This window comes from Nuphar pumila, chromosome 13 (genome assembly GCF_984573655.1).
Source record: "Nuphar pumila chromosome 13, dmNupPumi1.hap1.1, whole genome shotgun sequence".
NCBI classification, from domain to species: domain Eukaryota; kingdom Viridiplantae; phylum Streptophyta; class Magnoliopsida; order Nymphaeales; family Nymphaeaceae; genus Nuphar; species Nuphar pumila.
This window is the reverse complement of record NC_143261.1, coordinates 43,286,307-43,310,314: the sequence shown is the minus strand read 5'-3', so window position 1 is coordinate 43,310,314 and position 24,008 is coordinate 43,286,307. Positions and strand designations below refer to the sequence as shown.

Genomic DNA, 24,008 nt, shown 5'->3' with positions numbered 1-24,008 from the left:
GGTGTTCTCGAAATTGGTTCATCTACTGCATTACAATGCAAAGTGGGTATGATTGCACAGAAGTTAGATCAACTTCTCGCAGACCCATCTACCAGTCATCAGGTGTGTACTCTCTGTGTCAGTCCAACACATTCGATCACTGAGTGCCCTTCGGCAACTCAGTACCCTGAATTTGTGCAAGAGCAAGTTCAGGTTGCTCAGGGTTACGCCAGACCCCCGAACAATCCATATTCACCTACATATAACCTGGGGTGGCGTAATCATCCTAACTTTTCATGGAAGAATCCTCAGCCTTCTACTCAGCTTCCCCCCTCTCAGCCTGCTCGGTCGCCACCATTCACTCAGACATTTCAGAGGTCGAGCTATCCTCAGAACACTTCTTCTTTTTCTCCTCAGCTCTCACAAGAGTCTACTCCGCAGACTTTTTTCGAGGAGAGACTTCTCCAAGCGTTCCGAGAGGTGAAAACCTCTAATCAGAATGCCTTCGAGAAGTGCAGTCAGATCTTGAGCTCGCACACTCAGTCCATTGCGAAGTTAGAATCGCAAATGGGGCAGTTAGCAGAAGCGATCAGTCGGAGACCTGAGGGTAGTTTGCCGAGTCAGGCAGTGATGAACCCAAAGGGCAAGGAATCAATAACAGGAGGCATGTACATCACAGAGTCACAGCAACAGGCCAAATCTGTTATGGCCCTTAGGAGTGGACGTGAGTATCATGTCGAGAGTAGAGAGAGGACAGATGAGTCAGACTCGACACACCATCTTCTGCGACTCAGTCCTTCACCTCAGTTCAGGAGCAGGATAGGAGTGAGCCTTCTCACAAAGAGGAGGACCCCCAGATGTATATTCCAAAACCACCCTATCCCAAAGCATTAGAATCTCCCGTGGGCAGAGGAAAGCAAAGCACGAAGGTCCAGGACATGCTCAAGATCTTCAAGCATGTACGGATCAACCTGCCTTTGCTAGATGCCATTCATCAGGTGCCGGCTTATGCTAAATTCCTTAAGGAACTATGTACCCAGAAGAGGAAATCCAGAGGAAGAGTTCCTACCAAGATCCATCTGGCTGAGCAGATGAGTTCAGTGATTCAGCATCAGACTCCACCAAAGCTCAAGGACCCTAGAGCCCTGATCATTGCATGTGCCATAGGAAACATCCGCATAGAACACGCTTTACTCAACCTTGGAGCAAGCGTGAACATTCTGCCCGGATATTTCTATGATTCATTTGAGCTAGGAGAAATGAGATCGACTCCGATTACACTTCAGCTAGCAGATTGTTCTGTCAAGGTACCGAGAGGTGTCTTGGAAGATGTGCTAGTTAAAGTGGACGAGTTCTATTTTCCAGTCGATTTCATTATCCTTGACATGGAAGGAGTTGATAGCCAGCACCAGACTCTGATCATTCTTGGTGATTGTCAATGCATGCATCAATTGCAGAATCGGAGCTATGGAATTGTCATTCGACAATCGAAAGGTCAGGATGAACATTTTCAATGTCGCGATGGGTCCAGTGAGAGATATGGAGTGCTTCCAAGTTGATATAGCACAAGATTTAGTGGAAGCACAACCAGAGTTGTATATGACAGAGGATTCCCTAGATATGTATCATACAGGAGATGATAGTTGTAGACTTAGTGTAGATGTGTCATTAGTTTCGTTAGGATTCCCTCCTTGGAGAGGGAGCATTGAGCCTCTCCCACCACTTGCTGAGACCCCAGCCAAATCATCGATAGAGTCTCCCCCGCAACTTGAGCTGAAATCCTTACCGGATTCACTCAAGTATGCATACATCAGTGTTGGTGAGACTCTGCCTGTGATGATCTCGTCACTGCTCATAGAGGAGCAGGAGCAGAGACTGCTAGACATTTTGCGAGAGCACAAGGCAGCGATTGGCTGGGGGGGTTGCTGATTTGAAAGGGATTGATCCTTCATTCTGCATGTATCAGATTCATTGTGACGAACAAGCCAAGTCCACGTGACATACAAAGAAGATTAAACCCTAATATGAAAGAGGTGGTGAAAAATGAGGTGGTCAAATGTTTGGATGCTGGGATCGTATACCCCATTTCTGATAGCCAGTGGGTCAGTCTGATTCAGGTTGTGCCAAAGAAATATGGACTCACTGTTGTGGAGAGCGAAAAGGGGGAAAGCATTCCGATGAGGACCACCACAGGGTGGCGAGTCTATATTGATTACAGAAAGTTGAATGTAGCAACATGAAAGGATCACTTTCCGTTGCCATTCATTGATCAGATTTTGGAAAGACTCGCAGGACAGAGCTACTACTGTTTCTTGGACGGATATTCGGGATATAATCAAGTAGTTGTCCATCCTGATGACCAGAAGAAAACCACATTTACATGTCTATATGGCACTTTTGCGTTCAGACGTATGTCGTTTGGGCTCTGCAATGCCCCGGCAACATTTCAAAGGTGCATGTTAGCTATCTTCTCTGACATGGTGGATGATGTCATGGAAGTTTTCATGGACAATTTTTCTGTGTATGGCTCTTCCTTTGAGGATTGCCTTCAGAAACTTACTCGAGTATTGAGTAGGTGTATGGAGACAAACCTGGTTTTGAGTTGGAAGAAGAGTCATTTTATGGTCCAAGAGGGGATAGTGCTCGGACACATTGTGTCCAAAAGAGGGATAGAGGTTGATCGAGCGAAGGTTGAGTCTATTTCACGATTGACTCCACCTACCACTGTTAAGCAGGTTCGGTCATTCTTAGGGCATGCCGGATTTTACAGGCGATTCATCAAAGATTTTAGAAAAATCTCTCGACCGCTTTGATCATTATTGGAAAAGGATTAGCCCTTTGAGTTTAGTGATGATTGTATGAAGGCCTTTGAGATACTCAAAGAAGCCTTGACCATTGCACCCATTTTGAGACCTCTGAATTGGATGATTCCATTCGAGATTATGTGCGATGCGTTCGATTATGCGATGGGGGCCATTTTAGGACAAATGATTGACAAGAAGCCCTATGTGATATACTATGCGAGCAGAACTCTACCTGATGCTCAAATGAACTATACCATGACAGAGAAGGAACTACTCGCGGTAGTATTCGCTTTGGATAAGTTTAGGTCCTATCTTCTCAGTTCGAAAGTGGTTGTCTATTCTGATCACGTTGCATTGAAGTACCTTCTTAGCAAGAAAGACACCAAACCGAGGCTCATCCGATGGGTTCTGCTACTAGAGGAGTTTGATCTCGATATTCGAGATAAGAAGGGAAGTGAGAACGTAGTAGCAAACCATCTCTCTAGACTGATCATGGAGACCACTCAGAATCAGAGATCGATCAGTGATTCTTTCCCCAATGAGCAGATTATGGCAGTTGGAACATCGCAGTTACCCTGGTTTGCAGATATTGTGAATTATCTGGTTTCGAGGCAGATTCCTGAGCATTGGAATAAGAATGAGCGAGAGCGATTTTTATCACAGGTGAGACATTATTATTGGGATGGTCCAGAGTTGTTCAAATATTGTGCAGACCAGATCATCAGAAGATGCGTACCAGAGGAGGAGTATGAGTTCATCCTCAGTTTTTGTCATTCATTAGCCTGTGGAGGGCATTTTAGCAGTAGGAAGACAGCTGCAAAGGTTTTACAGTCTGCATTTTTTTGGCCCACACTCCACAGAGATGCGCATGAGTTCTGTAGGAAATGCATCCGTTGTCAGCATACTGGGAACATGTCCAAGAGGGACATGATGCCCTTGCTCCCGATCTTGATTGTTGAGATTTTTGATGTTTGGGGCATAGATTTTATGGGACCATTTCTGCCATCATTTGGCAATTTATATATCTTAGTGGTGGTTGATTATGTGTCCAAATGGGTCGAGGTTGTGGCAACCAAGACCAATGATCATAGAGTGGTGCTTAAGTTCATTAAGCATAATATTTTCAGTCGTTTTGGTGTGCCATCTGCGATGATAAGTGATGGTGGCAAGCATTTTAGGAATGTGCAGGTAGCTTCTCTTTTGAGAAAGTATTTTGTCAATCATCGGTTCACCACTCCTTATCATCCGCAGACCAGTGGACAGGTTGAGGTTTCTAATAGGGAAATTAAGCGGCTTTTAGAAAAGACAGTTCATCCAGACCGCAAGGATTGGTCCCAGCGCTTAGATAATGCTCTTTGGGCATATAGGACTGCATTTAAAACTCCCATTGGCATGTCCCCGTATCGTCTTGTTTTTGAAAAAGCATGCCACCTCCCTGTCGAGCTGGAACACAGAGCATATTGGGCAATCAAGAAGTTTAATTTTGACCTCACCCAGGCTGCCAAAGAGCGATCATTGCAGCTCACCGAGTTAGAAGAGCTCAAGAATGATGCATATGAGAATGCCAAGTTATATAAAGCTCGCACTAAGGCCTTTCATGATAAACACATTATCAGAAAAGTGTTTGAGCCGGATCAGAAAGTGTGGTTATTCAATTCTCGTTTGCAGCTATTCCCAGGTAAATTAAGGTCAAGATGGGATGGACCTTATATCGTGAGAGAAGTATTCCCGCACGGAGCAGTGACATTATTTGACCCACAAACCGACGGCACATTCAAGGTGAATGGGCAAAGACTGAAGCCCTACATTTCAGATACCTTACAGGCTGGTGAGTGTGAGGTCTGGGATCTCATGAAGGAATAGGATTTGAGCAGAGGAATGTATCATATGTAGATAGTAGAATTAGTTTTGTTTTTCAGTTTCAGCATTTGCTTTTGTTCAGTCATTTTATTTCATATGAACTTACACTTATTCTGATTCATGCAGGTTTATCTAATATTTTATGTGTGAGGATTAGTTATCAGGTGCAGAGCACAACCTTCAGAGCAGAACATTGACCAGATTAGCAGAAACTATGCTTTCGTATATGCATAGTGGTAGTCCAAAGTCAAGTTTATCATCAACTTCAGAGGCCCGACACATATTAGGTTGTATCTATCCTTTTTCTCGTATTTAGTTTATTGATCTTTAGTGTGCATTTGTATTGCATGTTTACACATTTTGTATGCCACTAAAGACAGTGTCATTCAAGCATGGGGGGGTGGTTTAGATACACACTAAAAATTTTTTTATGTCAAGTAGCTAAAAACTCAAAAAATTAGGTCATTAAGAACAATTTTGTAGCATATATGATTGTTTTTTGCATAATCTAACAATTTAGAATTTTTTAAGCCCCATGTAAAAAAAAATTCTGATCTGATCCAAATAGAGTAGTTATTTATGAAACTGTTCAAAGAAAAGATAGTATTTGAATATTAGAATATTTTGAATCACTTTAGTATAAGTATGCACGGTATGTTTTGTGGGAAAACTAAGCAATTGAAAGATGTTTAGAAATATGAGCTTAAAAGAAAAGAACTGTGTTTAGTTGTTGATGTCTTCGTGATTCCCAGTAGTTGAGCTCAAACACAAGTTGAAGTGTTTGAGGCCTCTTGACGAAAAGGATAACGAAGGAGATCAGCTTCTTGTCTAGTCGATATATGTGGCCTATTTGGTTCGAGCAAGTAGAGTCTGAAGGGTGTTTTACACCTGGTGCCCTAAAGTCATCTGGTTTGGGAGCCACCGATTCGAAAGCTTGTTACATGAACTTCATAGAAAGCCTAAGAGATAGAGACATTTCACATGATGAGAAAAAGACTATACGTAAACTATTAAAATAGAAGGTCTAGTGACTCGAGCAATTAAGTCTGAGGGACACTCTGTATCTGGTGCCCTAAGGTCGTCTGGCCTAGGAATCACTGACCCAAAGCTCGCTACATGGGTCACAAAACTGGATATTATAAATAGTGCTCAAGTGAGAAGAATGCTCAAGAGAGAAGAAATGAAAAAAAAAATGGTGAAAATTTGAAAATCAAAAGAAAAAGAGTGAGCTTAATGAGGAAAATTCATTGCTTAGGAATAATTGTGAAATGTTGTGCAGAAAATATACAAGTGAGGATAAATGAATAATAACATGATAATAATTGACTTTCTGAAGAAAATCATAGATAATTACAAGTTTAGAAAAGTGAAAGAAAAAGGTTTTTACTGTGGTGGCATAAGAATTCTAAATTTGTTATGAGAGTGTACATTACATGAAATATTTGCTTAAACTGATTTTTTATTTGCCTAATATTTTTGAAAAATCATTCTTGCATGACATTGATGTTTGTGGGTAGCATCGCTGCAAATCCTCACGAGACCTTACTCGTCCACTGGGGTAACCCAGGGGTTTAAAGGGCTTGTTGCATGAGCTAAATGCAACCGTGATTCCTACAAAAGTGAGTTAGGATTTTAATTGTTTAGTGCATAGTTGTCTATTTTTTCAAGTTCATAACTCAGTTAGTTGTTTGTTAAGGGACTAACAAACATTCAAGCATGGGGGTATTTGATGATGCATGAAATGCACATCATTTTATTATTATATTCATGCATTTTTATGTGATTTTAAGGTTTAGAACCCATGATTGGAGGTATTTAGACATAATGGAATCTTGGTTCGAATTTCAAGTAAATCAGAGTTAAATTGAGTGAGATATTACAATTTTAGTGCTTGGGCATGGATTTCAAGGTAATTCGGATCCAGATCCGACCCAAATAGATCATCTTGGGCCTTGGATCAGTTCTTAAAACATCATAATCCATCTTACATGTGATCCAAAACCCATTTAGAAAAAGGTTTTCAGAAAACCCCTTCCAAAAGAGGCGCAGAGCAAAAATTTTTATTTTAAATCTCTTTTGAAATTTTGGAAATTTGAGCCAAAATATAAAAATGTCTTTTCTGAAAACCCTAGGCGTCTTTGCCTAGAGACTAGCACCACATTTGTTGATTCTTGCTCCAGCCATCACACGCCATCATACTTGTTTTTCTTTGGGTTTTACTTGAGATTCATGCATTGTCCCTTGTTATTTCTCTTTGTTTTCATATATCTTTTTCATTTCTACTCCTCCTTGTTGGGTGTTGATCATATGTGCTCTCTTTTGTAGGTGTAGCAGAAATTGAAGACGTCAATCTTGCGTGGAGTGTTGTCTACTCCAACAAGATAGATTGGCTCTACCTCCATCTGATCCTCTACTCCAACCGATTGTGAATTGGATCACCTTCCACCTTCGGTGTGCTTCAACCGTATTGCAACTGCAAGAAAGAGTTCCATCGTGCTGCTCCAGCATCATTGAAGAAGATTGGACAAATTTCCATTGGCAGATTCCGCTCTTTCCACCCCCACATTCGTCGGATCGCCCTTGAGGTAGGTCTTTCCCTTCTCTTTCTTTTAGATAATATTGTGTCATCCTATAGTCGAGTTTCTCTAAATCTCAGCCCCTTTCTTATTTTTCATTTCTTTTGACAGCAAAACCACTGTCATTAATTGAGTCTTTGCTGTGATTGAATGTCAAGTATGGTTTCAGTTTAGGCGTTAATCACTTTCAATAGTCAGTTTTCACAAAAAGTTCAAGAATCGGCTAGAAGTGATCTAGCCGATTTTAACGTTTTGTTTCGTTGTCTTTTCTGCGTTTTTTAGGCATGCAGCATGTTCAAATTGTGTCTTCTACCCAGCTATGGTTGCATTTGAGTTTAATTAGGTGATTTAATCGTGGTCATGTAGGGTGTCTAGTTCAAGTGTATAAATCGGCTAGTTGTGTCTTGTTAAGGTCAAACGATTTTTTTTGTTTCACATTAGTCAATTCTTTTTGGGTTACAATTTCAGTGAGTTATGTTTTAGGCAGTTCTAAATTGGATTTAGATGATAATTAGATTAAAGTTTGGTTTTAATTTAGTTTGAAATATGTTTCAAAAAGAAAAAGAAAGAAAAAATTCTCATTTTTTTTTTATAGTTTAGGCAAAACTCATTTTAGGCGTGTTAATGGTTGTCATTTCCTTCATGGAGAAGGTAGTCGTGGTTGTAGCTTAAATTTTAGGAAAGTGTGTCTTCATTCTATTTAGCTTTAGTAATTTTAGGTAAGTCAGTAATGTCGATTTAGGTGTATTATTCAAAATAGTTAGTTCTTTCCAATTCGTGTTTTACATGCTATTCATATTCTTTGAGTTATTTGTGTATAGGTTAATTTAGTTAGGTTAATGATAGATTAGATTAGCTAAGTATTTAGTTTTGCATTTTAGATAAAGGGCACTTGGGTAATTTTGGTGGAAAAACGATTTTGGTAGGTTGAAAAATTCACTCAAATTCATGGAATCCAATTGAGGAATTTGTAACCCCCTTCTAGTCCAGCCAATATAGAAATATTTATCCTTTCAAAGTTTGGAAACAAAATTGAGTTTCAAATTCCTTTCTAAAATTTGTTTGTAAGGCTTTGGGAAAGAGTTTAAAAAGGGGCTACCTTCTTTTAATGAAACCCTAAAAACGTGTGGGTCCCTCAAGCTGGACAGTTTTTGCAATTGTGATCTTTCCAAATGGATTATTAAGGTAAGAGTGGATGGGTGTTGTCATTTCCAATTTTGTTGTCTAGCATTTATAACCCTTCATTAAATCCATATCTTGACCTAGCATAGATATAGTACTAACCATTTTAGTAAGTGTTGAATTATCCTTAGATTTTAGAAATCGTGATTTATCATTTAGGTAGGTCTTCATTAGTGTTAATTGAATCCCATTTAGGCGTGTAATTTAGATAGATTCATTTAATTATTTTTCTTCCTTTTCGGTTTTCACAAATAGTCTTTATTTATTAGGTGTCTATTTTAGTTAAGTCTCAAATTTAGTTAACCCTAGTGGGTCCATTTAGGTAGGGCGTGAGCTTAGTCAAAGTCAAACATGAATTGTCCTACTTAGTGTCTTGAGTCAACTAACCCTAATTAAATATTAACTTTAGTAGATTCAAATTCATATTTAACTCTAATTTAGAAGTATCTAACATGGATAGTGTAGTTAGTTTTGCAAAGTAGTTTAGCATAGTTTAAAAATAGTGTTTTGTTAGGATTAGATTTAGTGATACTTGTGTAATTCATTGCATGTTTGCTTAGTCACTCCATTTGATTTCATTTTCTGTAGTTAACAGAAAATTAGAACATTTATGACTGTTTTTACATATCATTCAATGTCATAGTGCAATTAGATGGTTATTTCAAATGAATAGTGCATTGATTTAAAAACTCGATTTTTACTGCATCTTGCACTTGTCATTTTATGTGCAAATTTTTAAAGTTTTTCCAGAATTTTTCTTCTATTCTCTTCATTTGGGTGTTCACTGTTAGCAGTCCAAAAATCAGCTCATTTCGAGTTGATTTGGTCTGACTTTTAACCGTTTTTCAAAATCAGTTTTTTCGGGTTTTTCAGTTTCGGGACATACGATTTCCAGATTTTTCACGAATTTGAAACGCTTATATCTGGAGCTTCAGAAGAATTTTTTAAAATACTTAACATCTGACAGATTCTTAAATCTGTCAGGAACAAAACAAAAGATATTTTATGAAAATTGGACTTTGTTTTCTTCTTCAAATTCTCTGTTTGCGAAAAGTTGTCAGAATCCACTTTTGCACTAGTTGAGGGTAAAACAGTCATTTTCTTAGTTTTGTGATTTTCAGTAGTTTTAGTGTTTTTATGCATGTTAGTTAGTGCATTTGCAATAATTAACCTAGTTAGACATAGGATAATTAGTTGGTGCTCTTAGAATTGATATCTTAGTTAATTTTGAATTTTTATTATATTAATTGTTTGTAGAATTAGGTTTAGTATAATTTTAGATTTAATTATCATGTTTGTGTACTGACTTGTTCTTTTCTTTGTGTTAGGTTGATAAGCTTACTACAGATTACAAGGTTAATCTTGTCAAGCGCAAAAAAAAAATTATACTTGGTGAAAGGATGAAATTGCCCTTGGTGATCTGGAGGAGAATTTAGATTTGTGTTTCTAGTTATTGTAATTTTAGTTGTAATTTCTTTAGAAGTTGTATCTATTAACTTAGATTAAGAGTTTGATATTAATAAATTGAAATCTTTATAAGTAATTTGGATAGTTCTTGTTCCCTGTGGATTCGACCCGTACTTGCCACATTCATGGAAAGTCGGTTTTTATTATTTTTGGTTGACAATTTTCCAACTGTTTTACTGGAAAATATTATTTAAAAATAACCACTACAAAAAGTGCAACCACGATGCATGGGTTCTTAATATTTTTGGAAATAGTTGGGATCATATTGTCGTTCTTTATAATCATACGCTATGGCATAGACACCTCCTTTGTTCCAGCTATCCAATTGTTTCCTGTAGCGTTTGTGTCAATTCATGTTCCTTCTCACTTCCACATGCTTCTTTGGGATAGACTGTCCCAAGCCAGATTATAAGAGAACTTGACTACCATGCTGCAACTTAGTTTTATAATTGTTAAATAACCAAATATCGCGGTCAGATAGTCTCACACCCTCAGCAACAAGCTCTTGGTCCTCATCCTCCCTATCTCTATATGGTCTCCACACAACCTGTACATTGGAGATTATGGTTTAGGTATAGACAATTATTCATGTTAATAAATGATAAATATTAAAATTATTTATAATAATGAATGCTAAATATATTACAATGACTATTACTAAGAATGCAAATGATTACAACAATTTATAGTACTGAAAGATAAATGCTAAAGCGATAATGATTTCTACTAAGAAAGACAAAATCTTACAACAAAGATTACTTAAGAATGTCAAACATTCCAACGATTTATACTACTAAATGATAAATGTTGAAATGATTGTAAACGATTTTAAACCATTTATCTCATTTAGTTGCAGACCATCTAAAATGAACTTAGAATTATCCTCCTTGACATTTATTCTAGTCCACCGACCGATCTTTGAAAAACCAAAAATCGTAGGGCTACACTGAGGATGTAACGCGATAATATGCTCCCATGCTCAGGCCTACAATAATAATATATTAGTAACACTACAACCTTCAACAAGATTAGTCTACAAGTACTAAATATGTAATAAACAAATACCTGAAAAAATGGCCAAAACCCCCCAACGGTTTTTGTACTCTTACGAGTACAGTAAAGTTGACTGTACAAGTGTGCGAGCATAGCAGAACTCCATGCTCAGTTGTCGACTTCATCTAAGTCTTTGAGGAACTGCAGCCACAAGTAACTTATTCTCGAAGCAAAACAATCGAAAAATAAGGTAAGACCAAAAAAATAAAGAAGGAAGTTGTGCAACTCTTGATCAGCTCTTTCAGATGCACATGTAGTGGACCAGCCTTCCCATTTATTATGGAAAGAAGAAACTTTCATCGATGTAGAATTGTTTCCACCAGAATTACATTGACTTCAGTCATCCATCGACATTCCTAAAAGGGTCGTGCACTTGTCCCTTGCTTATAGTTTGAATCTAATAATAGGATAGCACTTTCATGACACTTAAGGCCAGTAATCCATGCCACATCTTTTAGGGTCATGGCGATCTCAAAAGAATCGAACTGGAATGTGTTCGTCTGATGATTCCACTTATTTACCAGGTGGGTCATGGTGTTCCAGCACGTTTCAAAAAAATGTTGGTCCAGAAGACCACCAAAGTGCATGTTTCGTAATCGATCCTTTGGATATGCACTTAGCTGACCATACCACGACAGAACTACAAACCACTGAGACCGCCCTCTGAGCTTTTCACATGGTGCTCTACTTCTCTTCTGACCTCCCTGTAACACAAAATAGCATATTATTCGTATCAATTGTAAATTAGTCTCATTTGTACTTCTACACGTCGATATATATAGTAATCGCTATACATAGTAATACCTATCACAGTAAATCATTCACAGTAATCGCTATCACATTAATTGCTATCACATTAATCGCTATCACAGTAGTACCTATCACAGTAAATCGTGACAGATAGGATTGATTTACGTACCTTGGTCATAATTTTCTCATCTTCATCCCCTCCCTCTCTCTCTCCTCTGCCTTTTTTGTTTCTCTACTACCTCCCTTTGCTTTTCTACTTTTTCCTTCCTTCGCTCCTTCGCCTCCCTCCTCTGCTTGTTAATTTCTTCCTTCCTTTCTCTTTCCTTCTCTTCCTCCTTCTGATTTTTCCTTTCCCTTTCCTTCTCTTCCTCTTTTTGCTTCTTCATTTCTCTTTTCTTCTCTTCCTCCTTTTGCTTCTTCATTTCCCTTTCTTTCTCTTCCTTATGCTTTTTCCTTTCCCTTTTCTTCTCTTCCTCTTCCAGCTTCTTCCTTTCTCTTTCCTTATCTTTCTCGTCCTCCTTCTCCTTCCTTTGCCTTTCCTTCTCTTCCTCGTCCTCCTTCTCATTCTCCTTCTCCTTTATTTGCCTTTCTTTCTCTTCCTCATTCTGATGCTTTTTCCTTTGCCTTTCTTCTTCCATCTTCATTATTTGTCTTTCATTCTCTTCCTCATCTTTCTTCTTCTTCAATTGCTTTTCCATCTTCTCCTTCGCCTCCTTCTTCATTTGCCTTATCCGCCTTTGCTTTTCAAAATATTCTTGCTTCATCAGTTGCCTTTCCTTCTCTTCTTCCTCCTTCTTCTTCTTCAATTGCCTTTCCCTCTCCTCCTTCTTCTCCTCCTCCTTATTCTTTTTTTGCCTTTCCCTCTCATCCGCCTCCTCCTTATTCTTTTTTTGCTTTTCCTTCTCATATGCCCCCTCCTTATTCTTTTTTTGTCTTTCATTCTCCTCCTCCTCCTTCTCCCTTTACCTTTCTCTTTCCTATGCCTTCTTCCTTTGCCTTTGCTTTTCGTTCTCCTCCTTCTTCCTTTACTTTTCCTTCTCTTTGTCATCCTTATTCTTCTTCATCTTTAGTTCTTCCACATTCTTCCTTTGGTCTTCAGCCTCAATATCTGATGGATAATCCTTCGCATAATATAATTTCAACGCTTTGTACCTGTCTTTATCATTTTCAATCTTCATTATAATTTGATACCTTCAATAATGTTCATGTAGATGGGACTGGTGGGCAACTTCTCTAATATTCATTTCATAGAACAGCGGGGTATTTCTTGTCTGACGAGCTTTAGACATTGCTTACCTGCACAACACATAAATTTAACAGCATCATTATATGTTACAACCGCCTCCTCCACTATATAATAATACAAATTATTCCATTTGTTACACAATCACCAATATTACAAATCGTCGCAATATTTGGCTTTATAAGTAAACATCGTTGTAAGATTTAGCAAACTTAAGTACAAATCGAGGTAACTTCATAAATACACATCGCTAGTGCTTTAAATGTATAAATTGTTGCTACTTCAAACTTACAAATTGTTGTATAAATTGCATCCTTCATAAGTATATGTCGTTGTAACGTTTGGCTTTATACGTATACATTATTGTATGATTTATCAAACTTAAGTACAAATTATGGTAGTTTTATTAAATTGTTATTGTTTCAAACTATAAATCATTGTTGCATTGAACGTATAAATCATTATAGAAATATAGCCTTCATAAGTACACATCGTTGAAATGTTTGGCCTTCATAAGAACAAATATTGCTAACTATTTTTTGACGCCCATAAGGTGGATAGGTACAAATCGATTTGTTTCAGTATGAAAATAAGTATTATTTAGCATGAATAGTAAAACCAGTTGTAAGATTTAGCATTCATATTTACAAATCTATTTGTTTGCATAACAAAACCTTGGTAATCCGACAGTGGAGGAGAAACACTCAGAAGATAGACACAACTGATGGTGGCAACGATGCTGCCAATACGCAGACGATGGCAAAGGATGCTCCAATGACAGCAGACGACAGAAAAGGGTGCTCTGGCGACAGCAGACGATGACAAAGGGTCCTTCGGTGCAGACGACGGCAAAGGACGCTTTGACAGCAGCAGACGACGGCAAAGGAGAGTTCGGTGGCAGCAGACGACGGCAAAGTTTGCATCATCAAAGGGAGCTCATGTTACAGCAGATGGTGCAAAATTTTACTGCTTAGGGCAAAAACAAAACGTTTGGACTTTAAAGAGTTAACATCATTCTCGAACCGCCATTTCACTTTTCTAGATGGAGGATCTCGAACGGTCGTTTCCCTTTTTTTGAATAGAAAACATTTTTGTCATCTTCTTGAACCGTTGTTTCATGGCAAGAATGGAGGGAAAGGGTATTTAAGTCTTTGCAACCATACCAGATTATGATGCTAAGTGATGTCAACGCACACGAGGATACGAGCCCCATGAGCTTATATATGTGGCGCTCATTGGGACCCCGAACATGCACTGTGGCTAACGGCCATCTTCGGGGGGGGCATATAACCTGCTTTAATGGGGGAGGGGAGCAGAAGATTTGCCAGAAACCATGTACGTCAAAAACCATCATTTCAGAGAGCCTCTTGTAAGCAAGGAGCATGCACCAGGATAGGGGCAAGTTATATGTCCCCCGTACACCAGCAGGTGAGTGTACGACGGTGTAGGGTCTTATACACCCGACTGAGCACCATGTGGCACTCAGTCGAGACCCCAAACATGCATTGTAGCTACAGTGCGTGTTCAGGGAGAACACACAACACCCTCTCAACAGAATAGGTGGTACACCCAGATCGCGTAAACTCAATAGCAAGAATAAGGCTCAACGATAATCTCCTTCTAAATGAAAAACTCTAGACTCTAATAAAGTTGAGTTTTCTTGAGCTAAAGCCATCTAAAATGATAATCTCGAGTATATCGGTTATTAAAGATAATGATGATCATAATAAGGAATTTGATAAACTTATCATGTTAAAGAATTGTAACCTATTTCAATCGGATAATGACAATTGACTGAGGCAAGAAAAGTCAATTTTGATAAACTCTTGTAAATCTGGGAACTCTATAACTATTTTAAATAGTGGAAAACTCCATGTGTTGAGTACAGAGTATCGTGGATGTAAGTGATCATCTCACCAAATCACGTTAACATTGTGGTAACTCTAAACTTATGCATTTATCTTTATGGTATAGTGTCCTGGGTGAGAGAGTGATTGTGCTCTTCAATGGTTTCAGCATCCATCGACAACTCTATTAAGTTCTCATACCTTCTCAATTTGAATGTGGCAAACTTCGTCACAATCAAGCCTTTCTGTTGTCAAAAAAATAATTGCTCGGCCTCATCGAAAGCAAGGACATGATTGGTTTTGTAGATGGTGAAACTTTGGTCCTAATTCAAACTATTGATGGTGTCTCAAATCCAAATTTTATTGCCTAGAAGAAATTTGATTGATTGTTGCGAGGATGAATCATGTGCACTCTATCAAAAGAAGTGCTAGGTCTCGTCATTGATCGTCAAACATCCAGTGAGATATGGAATATTCTCATTAAGGCCTTTGCTCACGTTTTCAAGGAATGTGAATTTTTGTTGTCAAAAAAGTTGCAATCATACCGAAAAAGAAATCTTTTGGTAAATGAATATGTCAATGGATTTAAGAAAATTTGTGATGAACTTGCAACAATTGGCAAGCCCGTGGAAGATGAAATCATGGTATTTTTTTTATTCTTGAATGAGTTTGGTCATGAGCATGATGTTTCTATAACAACGATGCTAAAGCCACTCATTCTTTCATATGATGACATGATTGGCCTGCTTTAAGGGCGTGAAACCATGCACACCATTCATGAAGAAGGTGTGAATGAAAATCCTGCCTTTATTGAGCAAAAAATTAACAATCAGTGAAATAGATTTAATCCAAAGCAATACTTCAGCTCTAAGGGTCATGGATTTATTCAAGCCGTCCAAGATGGTAGTAGATTCAATCAAAACAAAAGCAAAACTAGTTTACATCATTATAATACCATAATGGGCCAAGAAAAGGAAAAGGGAGTCTTGTGTCAAATATGTGGCAAGATAAAAATTACAGTGCCACCAATTGTTGGCATCCTTTTATTCATGCCTATCAAGTTGAAGATGTTCCACGGGCTCTTACTACCATTAAACTTGCTGATAGCGAAGATCAAGATTGGTTCCCTGACACTAGAGCTACCTCTCACATTACGACAAACTCAGGTAATTTTAAAACTTGTTCCAAGTATTTTGATCTAGAAAATATTATGACTGAAAATGGTGCTAGATTAAATATTACTCATATTGGGTCTATAAAGATTGAAATGGTGATCAATCTCTTCAACTAAATAATGTTTTGGTTGTTCTCGAAATTAAAAAGAATTTGGTGTTCATAAGTTAATTAACCATTGATATGCCCTGTTTGTTCAAGTTTTCATTTGATGGCTTTGTGATTAAGGACAAGAGAACTGGCAGGCAAGTGGCAACAGGGAGTAAAGTAAGAGCAGTATCCAATAACCAACTTTATTATGAGATTAAGTTGTAGAATTAAAATTGTCATAATGTACAAACAACTAAACATCTATAGATATGAAAAGCCACCATTTTTAGGGATCATATTTGGAGATATAATACACACTAAATTTTCTTGATAAGTACTAGAGTTTGTCATCCAACAATTAACTTTTTCTTTTATAGATGGTTATTAAGAACAACACAGTGCATTAGAATTTATAATAAATTTGAGTAAAAGTAAAATATATTTATTAATGGAACCTTGACTACTTAAATGTATATCGGTTATTTCAGTATGTTTGTATCACAAGCAGCGAAGGAAGACCCTGTGTTGCCAGAAAGTCTTTATTGGTTGGTGGACTCATGGCTAGAACTAGAATTTGATATAAATATAGTTGAATATCTACCTATTAAAGCGTTGATAATGCATTCAGGGTCACAAAGGAAGTGTATTATAAGTGCATGTTTTATTGCTTTGTCTTCTTCCTTTGTGTTCTTTTTTCTATTGAAAATGAGTTCAAAAATGTATATTGGTTCTTTATAATATATATCAAATTTAATGTTGTTTTTATATGATAGTAAATATTCTTATATAATTCAATTTTGTATAGTGTAGTCTGATCTAATATTATTTGCATAAAATTAATAAATGTTTATATATAGTCATTCACAACGAGGATGTTTGTGTTCCTTCTTCCCATGGAATGGTTCACCACTCGTCAGCCAAGGTGAACACCTAGACCAAATCCACTTTATATTACATGTGGGTGATACTTCAAAGAAGGAGGAGATGCCCCCTTTGACACCGCAGGCCTCTGCAACTCTAGAGTCATCATTGGTGACCTCAGGTAAATATTAGTCCAGTATTTCTTTTGTATAATTAAAATTTTATTACTATCATTTCTATTAATATATATTTGTTTCTTATAACAAATTAGCAATAGTAGAATCTTCTTAGTGCAAACGTGGGAAGAACAAATGTATAGCCCACTAAAAGCAAATCAAGTAATGAAAGGCTTCAGTAAGTATCAAGCCTAGGATGCAAGGAATCATGGGCAAGGGCACCTCTGTATTCTCTATGAAGCTTTTGTGCATTGTTAGACAGCTGACCAACATGACTCACAAGTCGTAGATAAAAATCTCAGAGAACAAGAAGTTGGTGTTGTGTGGGGCAGTTTATGTAAGTATATTGCCTAACTATATTTTGATAAACAAATTAATCTATAAAAAAATATTACTAACTATATTATGATAATTTGATGCAGACTGAGTTTGATTTAGAGAAGGATATAGTTGAACAGTGTGTTACCATAGATAAGCAGCTTCAACTATCATACTCAATGGTGCAAGAAGGTTTATACAAGCATTATAAGAGGTTTGAAAATCACAAAGAAGCAGCAAAACATCCTCCTGAGAGAGTCAACTTTGAAGTGTGAAAAGAGATTTGCAACTTTTTAACCGAAGACTATTGGACGGTAAGTATTGGATATATATTCATAAGTAAATAAATGTTTACATTTTTAGATTTTCGTAAATTAATTGATCTTTCTTTGGTTAACAGTGGACATTGAAGAAAAATTTTGTGAATAGAGTAAAAAGATGGTACAACATAATAGTAGATCATCTTCGTATATCTATAGGTTTCATACGATAGTTTTTTATTCCCTAACTTTATTTTTTTTATATAGTAATATAGTGTTAAATATGTTTGATTTAATATATTATAAATTTGTTATTTGAAGACTGAAATAGATGGGCAAGAACCGATGACGTGAGTGTTCTACAAATAGATGCATACCCATTCAGATCACATGACATTCATTTGCAGCGAAGCAGAAGACACCTTTGTAAGTAACTCACACTTTGCAGTAGCAAAGTAGAATTCACATTCATTCATTATATTTTGTACATTATCATTAGTTATTGATAATCAAATATTAACGTTGTGCAAAATAAGTTGCACTCTTTAAAGATTAAAAGTGATGAAACATGTTCTTCACAAGGAGGCCCATCAATGTTGCAGTGAGATGTCTTTGCCAAAGTCCTCAGGAAATAGTCTGGACATGTGAGAGGGATGGGTGCATTTGCCATTATATCCAAAGGCAAAACTCATGTTTCAGAGCTATCTTCTCAGCCGGAGGCAACGCAGTTGGAGCTCCAACAATTAAAAGAACAATTGGAATGTGAGAAAGAAGACCAAGAGCGAGATCAAGAAGACTATAAACGAGAAAGAGAAGAAAAAAAGAAGTTCAAAGAGAAGATGTAGACTTTTATATATTCTCTTAGACAAAAGCCTCCATCCTAGATCTCTCTTATTTTCTTGTAGATAAAACCGCAAGATGTATATATGTTGGATGAACATGTCATAGTTTTTTATGTCATGTTATGTTTTAAGGACACATGTCTGATGATGGGTTTTTTTTTTCTATTTGGCCTGCATTAAATTTTTTCTGTTATAGTTAGTGTAAAACTATGACATTGTCATGCCTAGATGTCATGTGGCAAACATGAGTAACTGGAGGTGGACCCCATGATCAAGAAGTTAATAATTCAAGTTTGAGTGCAAGTACAAAAACAAATTGCATTATCATGAGTTATTAGATGAGCTAATATCAAGCCATTCATAAATAACTTGGTTCCTTTTTGAGCCTCGAGTCTTCCTGCTCGAGGATTGTATTCTTAGCAATGGAACTTCTAGTACATAGTCTGTCCTAGTTTATATAAAAACATCGAGACCCATGTGGTTTATGGGCCCCACCATGGTGATGCAATGGAGGAGCCTCTTTACCAACAGGGGCTCCGCTTGTCTGATAGGAGCAGCTAGTGCATGTCACTCTTGTGTTGGGGCATTGCAAGTTCAAATCCCAATGGTATTGTTGTATAACTGGTACTCTAGCTTTCCTTTCAAAAAAGAAAATGGAGGGGCCTCTTTTCTTGCACAAGGAGGCCCTATAATAAATTTGAATAGAGGCCTACTTCTGTAGTAACATTTCTTGTATTGCATGGTAAGGGAGGGGTTTAGGTTGGTAGGGTCTAATTTTCTATTTTGTAGATGAAAGCCTGGAATGTGTTACAATGACAAGAAAGTGTTATCTATGACATGAACAAACTCTAAGTTAGTGTTTGATTCAGTGCACCTGAACACGCTAGGCAACATTTGTTTAGGACTAGTGGGGTGTGACTCATGGGTTCCACCATGACCCTTGAAAACAAACTATTAATGTCTTTGTTTATCCTATTTGGGACTATAGACAACCCAATTTTAACAAATCACATCTTAAGGATTTTTGTCCAAAGTTTGTTTTATTGAAATACTGATGTATTTTATCCAAAGCAATTAGATCTTCAAATAAATTTTTGGCCTAAAAATAATGTTTTCAAGTTTTTCATCCAAAAGAAGAGTGAAATAAGACAACATAAGCTTTCCAACGCACTAGAAAACACCTCAAACTGACATTGAGATCAAAAGTTATGGCCAAAACAAGGTTTCCATATCTATTTCATATTGTCGCTCAAATTGAATTGTTGCCCAAACTGAATTGTTGCCCAGACTGAATTATCACCCATGCATTGTCGCCCAAGCCAAGTTTTTGTCTGAGCAGTATGGATATGGATCAGATTCAGTCTAAGTTGGTACATGTGCAAGTCAAGTTGTCATCTAGAGAATGGATCAAGTTTGGATCCAAACCCATTCCATTTGGGCGACAAACTAGGTTATAGCCCGTGCAGTCAAGCGTGGTGGAGCCTCGGCCAGTGTTGTCTATTTTAGGCCCAACTCATACTTGGAAGGTGTTTTGGACCCATAAACTTACCAAAAAGCCCAAAACTTGCCCCCAAGACTTTCAAAACCAATGTCTATATCCTCTCAACCTGCTAATTCCGGTTTCTTGGCTCCTAAGCTAAAAACCTTAGTCAATAGGATTGTGTCACCTTAAATCTCTAGCCAATCAAATTCAGGCACCAACATGGCATCTAAATCTGGTTTATATGACCTAGAATCTACTAGACCTAGGTTCAAGATCTGTGTGTGCAACTATAAATAGAGGTCTTATCCTTAATTTTGGGCATTTATGATATATGATCTATATCTAACCTCCCTCCATCTAGTATATCTAGTATTTGGGTCTTTATTTTATCCCCTTCATCTAGCACCTTTAGGCATTCAATACCCACACTCTGTGAGAATTTTCCCTAGTATAGTGCACACATATTCGCACCTTATTGAAGCCTAGACCCAAACCTAGATCTAGATCCTTTTCTCACTAGTCCTGAAGCCTCTTCTCAACTGAAGTTCTACATGTTTGTCATTGTGTTCATCATTGTTGTCGTAAAAAGAACTACCTAAGCCTAAGGTGAGACTTGCATCCATTGATTTTCTTTGTTTTATTTGTTTGTCTTGCTTGAATAAGTTTGGATTTGTCTAACGGTTTGCACATCATTCTTGTTTGGTCTTTTTTTAGACTTGGTTGTGTCCCTACACCATCAAGCTCACCTTTTCTTATAGGTTTTACGTATGGGTTACATGGTGCTGCACGCTAAAGCTTGAATTGAAGGAGAGCCAGAGTTTTTAGTAAGGTTGATATCTTCTTAGAGAAGGAAAGATGATCAACTTGCAAACAAGGATCCCATATCACCTTCAACTAAAAAAAAAGGATCCATTTCAAAAATCACTTGTCAAAACCCTAGCGGATCCACTATTCACATAGATGCTCCCTACACAATGTATCAAACACAAGACATCACCCGAGCAAGGTCTATCCCGGCTTCTATGATTCAAACATGCCCTAAGGGCACATTTGATAAGCCAAAGAAACATGTCTTTGGACCGCTTTATCTTGACAGATAGCAGGTTGTTCTGTATTTGTAACACGCCTTGCCTGGGGACACATTGGTCCCCACAGGGCTGAACCTGGTTTTTGGGACATAAAAGTTTGACCTCTCAGGGCCCAACTTGTGTTCTAGACAAATAGTTTTTATCCATAGATGCAATCACACCCTAAGGGGGGCATTTCTATGGTAAAGATAGTGTCTTTTCCATGGGAAATGGCTTATTTTCTGTGGGCTTAACACATATATGTTGTGGTGATGCAAACAAGTGAAGTCCTTACCTTGAGCAAATGACACACACACCCCAATAAGAGAACCAAAGGCTGGAGGAGGGTGGACTTTTTTTGTGATAACTCTTCGGAGGGTGGTACCATTTTCAAATTTTTGCTTATTATTCCATGTGGGCATTCGCACAATTCACTCTACCAAACAAAAACACCTTTCTTATAAAAATTTATTTTAAAAAAGGTGTTTGATTCGATCAACTAACCTTACTTAACATAATGCTTGGAAAAGATCAAGGTAGGACAAATGTGAATCCAATGGATGCACTACAAGGATGAGGGTCAATAGTGTTGATGTTTCTCACCATTATTGGCTTATTTATTGCCGTTATAGATCTATAACGATGACAAATAACGACCACTAATTTTTTGCCTTAGTTGAGTAATAACGATGACTACAGGTCACTGTTAATATGTGACCCAACAACAGTGACGAATCTCACTAGAACTAGAAACACCACTAGCGGTGACCCACCCTATAATGGTGACATATCTATAATTATGCCATTTTGGTGTCGTCATTTTAGGTTGTAACGGAGAGAATTAACTCGTTGTTATAGTCTATAATGATGAGAAGTAAGTCACCATTTTAGGCTATGATGGCAACAATTACATTGTTGTTATAGGTTGTAACAGCGACATATTGTTAAAGCCTATAACGATGGCACAGAAATGTCATTGTTATAAGCCTTAAACCTGCAAAAATAAATTTTTATATTAGTTTTAAATTTTTTTACATTACATTAATCAAAATAGAAAATACAATTCAAATATACACTTCAAACTTCTTCAAACATACACTTATTCAAATATATACACTTATCTAACCTCCTCAAACATATGTTCAAATATAAATATATACTTCAAAAAACATATTTTTCCAACATCTTCAAACATTTATCCTCTCTAAACCCCTCAAACATTCAACTTCAAACATATATTCAAATATAAACATACACTTTAAAAAACAAATACACTTCTCCAACCTCCTCAAACATTCATTCTATCCAACCTTCTCAAACATTCAACTTTAAACATATATTCAAATATAAACATACACTTCAAAAAATAAACACACTTCTTGAAACTCCTCAAACATTTATCCTCTCCAATCTCCTCAAACAATCAACTTTAAACATACATTCAAATATAAACATATACTTCAAAAAATAAATACACTTCAACAACCTCCTCAAACATTCATTCTATCCAACCCCCTCAAGCATTCAACTTCAAAGATACATTTACATATAAACATATACTTCAAAAAATAAACATATATCATTTTCAAATCCTTCTCTTATATCCTCGCCAAATGTGCAACAAACACACTTCAAGAATTACTACAATCTAACAATTCAATTATGACAATATTAATGAGTTAATATGTAATAACCGAAAATTTTATGCATTTTTTTATGAAATTAAGTAGAATTTATGTGTTTTGGGCCTAGGATCCGCTTCCCGGATCCATAAGAATCATACCTATGTAAATTATTATATATATATATAATAAAAGTAAAGAAATAAATAAAATTATTTTGGGTTTGATTCACAGTTGGACCCATTTGGATCAAACCTATGGATCCACATTTATAATGTGATCGGATCCACATTCAAAACTGGACCCGGATCCACTTTATTGTTGGATCCCGAGTCATGGGTCGCAGGGCTCAGAACCGGACTCAACCCGCACCCTGTAAAGTGAAAAAAAAAAAAAGGAGCCCGATAAGGGGCTGCCCGATAAAAGGGGTGTGTTAGGGTTCAAAACCCTAACACTTGCAAACTCGTAAGAGGGGAGGTGAGGGTAACAACCCTCCCTTTTCGAGCTCCCCTCTACAAAAAGGCGCCCTAAAACCCTCCTCTCCCACACTCGCTGGCTTTCTCTCTCTCTTCCACCCTCTCCTCCTTCTCTCTCTGTCTCTCACTCTGATTTCTCATTTTCATGCGCGGCAGTGGGACCATCGACACCGGCTCCTTCGCAGTGGAGAAATCGACGTTGGCAACCTCCCAACCGCGACAGCCACCTCCTCTTCTCGCCGAAACAGGTAGGATCTTGTACCTTTTTTTTGTAGGTCTTGAATGAAGTCGGTGTGCGATTAGGGTTTGTCAAAGAAAGGGAACCGAGGGTTCGATTGATTCTTGGCTGCCGAAACTCCCAAGTTCGTGGGTTGGGGTTTTCGGTAGCTATGACATCCGAGCAAAGGGATACACTGAAGGAGTTCTTGGTTGATCGGTCTTGAGTCAAACATGCGGGGTAGGGTTCTCTAGATTTTTTTCGGGGTTCCAGATTGTTATTAGAAAGGGGATTATGGAGTTCGGATTTCCTGATAGTAGGATCTCTGTAATCTTTTTTTTGTTAAGTATTGAATGTGTTCAGATACGATACTTTCTTTTTTCCTGCTATATGATTTGTGGTCTTTGAATCACTAATCCAAGTTTTAGGAAGAGGAAGAGATAGGCTATGAGCTGCAGCAATGGGCTGTAGTTGCTAAAGATGAAGTAGGGACTAACTTCTCCCTCAAATTTGCTTCAAGTTTTTCATTGTCTTGAGTGGGCATATGATTCTCTCTCTTTTGTCTCGTTGTTCCTCTGAGCTAAATACTTTGGAAGCCTTGTTTTATGAAGAATTTTTGTGCCTCAGCTCATTGATGATCTAATTCTCATGGTGTTTCCTCT

At 37.5% G+C, this 24,008-nt stretch overlaps 1 pseudogene; it reads left to right on the top strand.

The window, feature by feature from the left end:
* The first annotated feature begins 546 nt into the window (after positions 1-546).
* LOC149818275 (uncharacterized) lies at positions 547-23,572 on the top strand (annotated as a pseudogene).
* Positions 23,573-24,008: the final 436 nt, after the last annotated feature.